General features: G+C 39.1%; 1 protein-coding gene across 1 annotated transcript in view; it reads right to left on the reverse strand.

The window, feature by feature from the left end:
- The window catches only part of LOC106883491 (uncharacterized), a 51,032-nt gene that overhangs the window by 38,131 nt on the left and 6,756 nt on the right, over nt 1-6,145 (reverse strand). The window lies entirely within an intron of this gene.

Genomic DNA, 6,145 nt, shown 5'->3' on the forward strand with positions numbered 1-6,145 from the left:
GTTCCATATGTATGTTTGTGTATATGCATGTAGCAGTGAGTTGTCTGAAATATATCAATAAAACTAGTTATCTGTATTCAGTGAGTTTTTGAAATGCATGCTAATGCTGTAATATTTTTACATATATTACCAGTTGGCTATTCATGCAAGTATATATATATATATATATATATATATATATATATATATATTACAAAATAGGAAAGCGGAAATTTCTTTGCTATTATTTATTCTACATTACATGTGTTTCATTTGCTAAAAGAAATCACAAGTAATATACAACAGCAACTGTAACTATATATTGGATTGTAATAATGGAATAAGCAGGAAAAAAACAGGAAAAAGCTGGGATTTACATTAACTACCTACATAACACGTGTGTATATGTGTGTGTGTGTGTGTGTGTGCATCTTTTATCTTTTTTCTTTTACTTGTTTCAGTCACTTGATTGGTCATGCTGAGGCTCAGCCTTGAAGTCAAACTAATCAGCCCCAGGACTTTTTTTTAAAGCCTAGTACTTATTCTATAAGTTCTTTTTTGCCGAACCGCTAAGTTACAGGGACATAAACACGAACAACACCGGTTGTGCAGCGGTGGTAGGAGGCAACGACAGAAACAAAGACACACACACACACACACACATATTCCCGATGCACTTCTTTCAGTTACTGTCCACCAAATCCACTTGCAAGACTTTGGTTGGCCCAAGGCTATCGTAGAAGACTGAACCCAGAACCATGTGGTTGTGGCTGGGAAGCAAACTTCTTACCACACAGCTATACCTGATATATATATATATATGGGAGAATTTACGAGAAAAACAACAGATGAGGACAGGTGGTGTAAACAACAAAAGGATGTATTAGATTAACGCTTGGGAATAGAGAAAGTCTTTAATGTTTCAAGCTACGAATTCAACAGAAAGAAATAAGGAGAAAAACAAGGAGAAAAAAAATTTTTAATGTCGTGGTCAGCGATTTATCATGGCAACTGCCGGACAGAAAGTTCACACAGGAGAGCTAAGAAAAAGGGGAGATAACAAAAGGGGATATACACACTGATTTTTCAAAAAGTAGAAAAAGAAAGATGTGACTGATTTCACAGCTGTCTTGCTTCTGTCTAGTGTTTGAAGTTTGCCCTATTTCTATAGGATGTTCATGGCTCAAATTAGTATATGTTTTGAATAGGATTTGATTGGTAGAGGACAGTCACATGACTGGTCTTAGAAATTTTTTTGTTCACTCTATGCCCTTGTTTGCCTGCTCTGTTTAACCCTCTGTGGGCAATAAAGAAATAAAGAGAGAGGGAGAGAGAGAGAGAGAGAGAGAGAGAGAGAGAGAGAGAGAGAAGAATTCAAGTGTCTCCTGAAAACACAGCACTGTAAAATATGAAAGAAGGGTTTATTTTCTGATTTTCTGAGTTCAAAACCTGTTACAGTTGATTTTGATTCTCATCTCTATAGCAGAAAGAAAGAATATCAATAAAATAGCAATATGTCTTTCATAAGGACTCCTTCAGTTAAACATGCCTAACACCTTCACAATTCTGTTGTTTTGCAATGTTCCCCACTTCACTGCTGTATCATGATAAGCAAGATCATGAGCTGAAAATTCCACTCTCATCTTTTACATCACAGTAAATAATGAGAGAAGGGTTTACAGTTAGAAATGCCATATCAAGTGTGAGTCTTAAACCAGTGGTTCGAAGTGTGTTGTGTGTGTGTTGGCACTCCGTCGCGGGTTCCAGTTGATCCGATGAACGGAACAGCCTGCTCGTGAAATTGACGTGCAAGTGGCTGAGCACTCCACAGACACGGATATTCAGCATGACACAGGGGATATTCAGCATGACATAGTGTGACAAGGCTGACCCTTTTGAATTACAGGCACAACAGAAACAGGAAGTAAGAGTGAGAGAAAGTTGTGGTGGAAGAGTACAGCAGGGTTTGCCACCAGCCCCCCTGCCGGAGCCGCGTGGAGCTTTAGGTGTTTTCGCTCAATAAACACTCACAACGCCTGGTCTGGGAATCGAAACCGCGATCCTATAACCGTGAGTCCGCTTCCCTAACTACTGGGCCATTGCGCCTCCACTGTGGTTCGAAGACATACTTGGCTATAGGATTATCTCTTCTTTCTTTTCTTCCTCTTTTGTACATGCTCTGGGTAGGTTTTATTGAATTTTTCAAGCATGAGGGTCACTGTGTGTGTATGTGTATGCATGTGTGTGTGTGTGTGTGTGTGTGTGAGTGAGTGAGACAGTGTCTTTGTGTGTATGTGAGAGAGATGATGTCAGAGAAAGAGACAGAAAGAGTTATATGTACTCTTGACCTCATCTACAATACAGTGACTCAGCAACTGGCTGTGTGGTGGTTTATACTGTTTTATAGTGTGTTTATACTATGTTTTATACACATGCACATGCATACACATACACACACACATGCACACACAAGCACACACACACTCACACACACACACACCTACAACCCAGATTGGTAGCCATAATCATAAACCTATGAACTCTCACAAGTAGTCACAAACAGAGGCACAGATTTACACACACATATTGTGCATAGAAAGGGTGTCTGTTTTACACACACACACACATAAACATACATACACACACACATACAGAGGGTGTGCTGGGTATTTGAGAATAAAGCAACAAACTTCCAGAAAAATAGCACACACATTCAACAGATTTAACTAGATACATCCAAGAAATAGGCCAGTCATTCAACAAAATTGCCCTAAGTGCCAACAATGGGCTTTGGTACAGTTACAGAATCAATCGCATGTTACAATCAGGTGATCCCCTATCTACAAGGGGGTGCTGGAAAGTTACTGGTTGAAAGTCTGACTGGAGACCCAACATTCCAAGTTGTTGACCCTACTACTGTCTGACATTACATTAGGATATAAGTGCTGAATGTGAAATATGGAATTAAACATTTAGCTTTCTTCCAGGTCATCTCCCCAGCCAGTCACCCCACAACTACAAAGGGGAGCTAAGAAGTTCCTAGCTTTAAAGGTATCGCGAAAGGCCTGGTTGGAGGCCCAAATTTCTGAGCTCTTTCACAGGGTTTAGAAAAACTGAAGGACTGCTGCAATGAATCTGAGAGGGGAATGTTAAGTAAAATCATAATTAACTGATCTTCCTGTATTATGTATTATTTCTTTCCACCTTGTTTTGCACCTATGTACTCATACATATGTGCGCATATGTGTATGTATTTGTGTGTGTGTGTGTGTGTGTGTGTGTATGTGAATGTTACTCTCTCCTTGTCTTGACATCATGTGACAGTCGTAAGAGAACGACACCATCATACAAGCAGAATTCTTTGTTTTCAATCTTCTGTGAAAAACATGTCTGGCCATTGGTGGAGATATTACCTAGCTTGCAAATTGGTTACGGATTGGATACAGGAAGGGCATCTGGCTGTAGAAAATTCCAAAATTCTACCTCTGCCCAATCCATGTGAGCATGGAAAAGTGGACATTAAAACAATAATGATGATGATGACGACAAAGACAATGATGATGATGATGACAACAACGACAAGAACGATGACAATGATAATGATGAAGATGTTGATGACGATGATGATGATGATGATGATGATGATGATGATGACGATGATGATGAAATTGGTATGAAACAAATAGTCAAAGAGTGGACAGTTTACAGCTAGTCACTGGATACTGCCTTGTGTCTGTGACTAAGAATCAACTCCCAAATGACCCAGACAAAGCAACTATAAATAACCACCACTGGCTCACTTGCTGACTGTCTGGCTTGTAGGGCCTCTCTATTATTATAAAGTAATGACTGCACTATAATAATCAATACTGAGCAGAGAGTTAGCCTTAGCTTGCTGTAGTGAGTTCAGTCCCTTTAGAATATACAGTAAGGCAGTGTTTCTCAATCGGGGTTCCCCGGAAGCCTAGGGTTTCACAAAAGGTTCCTAGGATTTCCGCAAGGAAGAGTGAGATAAGCTAATGCTAATTTCATGATCGTAATATTACTATACATGCACAACATATTATTGGTTATTGTAATATTGTAATATAGATATCATCCTATCTAACTTATTATGTTATAAAAAAATATAACAACCATATACATGTGTGTGTGTGTGTGTGCGTGTGTGGTATTTACCATGTGAACTACGATGAAAAGATATGAGAAAGATATGGTATATAATTTTTTTTGTGCAGGAGTTCCTTGAGACATGTAATTTCAGTTCTATATTTAAGAGATGAGGAATTATGTATATTATTTACATTATTTACATCTGACAGATATTTGTCCTCATCTCATTTGTTGTTAACACAACATTTCAGCTGATGTACTCTCCAGCCTTCATCAGGTGTCCTGGAGTCGAATTGTTCGACTAAAGGCGGTGCTCCAGCATGGCCGCAGTCAAATGACGGAAACAAGTAAAAGAGTAAAAGAATAAAAGAGTAAAAGAGTAACCTTGTAGCGCACTGTGTTGCACCAATTCATCCTCAGGAGCATATTAAGGGCCACATGCTTTTGTCAACTTAATTACTCAAATGATTACTCCATGATACAGGATGGGATTGTACTGTAATTCAAAGGGCCAGCCTTGTCAAATACATTCACACACACACACAGTGTCATGCTCTGGATTACTTCAATGTCTATACTTCAATAAGTGAAAGAAACGATGAGGATGTCTACTAGATGGACTATACCTGGGGTTTCAAAGAGACAGACTTGCATCACATAGTATAAGACTGATTCCATCTGATGATTATGTGGAATGGCCACATTAAGGCTTGTGGTTATGAGGTGGGTCATGATAGCAACAGTGGAAGGTATCAGGTCAGATTAACCAATCAACAGGTAGAGAAACAGAGGAGTGAGATGACTGGGTGCAGCTGTTTGGATGCTGACGATTTGGTATGGCTGACTGGACATTCAAACTGTGTTGGCAATAGTACTTTGGGGCACTGGATGCAAACATACATGTGTGCACACAGAAATATATATATATAAAGAGAGATAGGGGGAGAGAGAGAGAAGGAGAGAGAGAGACAGACAGAAAGATAAACACTGCAATCTATTTATTGAGTACAATTAACATGAACACTTTCCTTCTCTTCATATGCATAAGAGAAATATACTCACACAGATAAACAGATAGATAGATGGATAGATAAATAGATAGATAAATAGATAAATAGATAGATAGATAGAGAGAGAGAGAGAGAGAGAGAAAGATAGATAGAAAGAGAGAGAGAGAGAGAGAGAGAGAGAGAGATTAAAATGTCTCATATCAAATAAGTCAGCGTGAAATCAGCAATACCAATTTGACAGTGCCAAAACAGCAGTGCCAAAACATCTACCCATGAAATGGAGGTCGATGAGTTTAGGGTTCACCTCTCTTTCCTGGGGTGAAGTGAGGAATAGAGGAATAAGCAGCTACCCGGGTTACTGATTCACTAAAGAATAAACTTAAAAAGAGAAATGGAAAAAGGTGAAAGGGACAGAGAGGAAATGTGGAGGTGAGAAATTTACACAGACAAGAACAGGTTTACATATGATGTTTCTGTTACCTGGTGCCATTTGCATGTATGCTTGATACAGAATTTGTGTGTGTATACTTGTATAATTTTAACATATTTATAAGGAAACTGTGTACAAAACAGCTATTTAAATGCACAAATAATGCAAAAATTATATATTGTCCTCTTCTGCATCAAATTATTTAGAAAACAAGGATGACACGCAAATTCGTGAAGTGTTCCATATTTTCTTCAAAGGAGTAGGAGTGGCTGTGTGGTAAGTACCTTGCTTACGAACCACATGGTTCCGTGTTTAGTCCCACTGCGTGGCACCTTGGGCAAGTGTCTTCTACTATAGCCTCGGGCCAACCAAAGCCTTGTGAGTAGAATTGGTAGACGGAAACTGAAAGAAGCCCGTCGTATATACGTATATATATCATCATTATTGTTTAACGTCCGCTTTCCATGCTAGCATGGGTTGGACGATTTGACTGAGGACTGGTGAAACCGGATGGCAACACCAGGCTCCAATCTAATTTGGCAGAGTTTCTACAGCTGGATGCCCTTCCTAACGCCAACCACTCAGAGAATGTAGTGGGTGCTTTTACGTGTCA

Source organism: Octopus bimaculoides, chromosome 8 (genome assembly GCF_001194135.2).
Source record: "Octopus bimaculoides isolate UCB-OBI-ISO-001 chromosome 8, ASM119413v2, whole genome shotgun sequence".
In the NCBI taxonomy this organism is placed as follows: domain Eukaryota; kingdom Metazoa; phylum Mollusca; class Cephalopoda; order Octopoda; family Octopodidae; genus Octopus; species Octopus bimaculoides.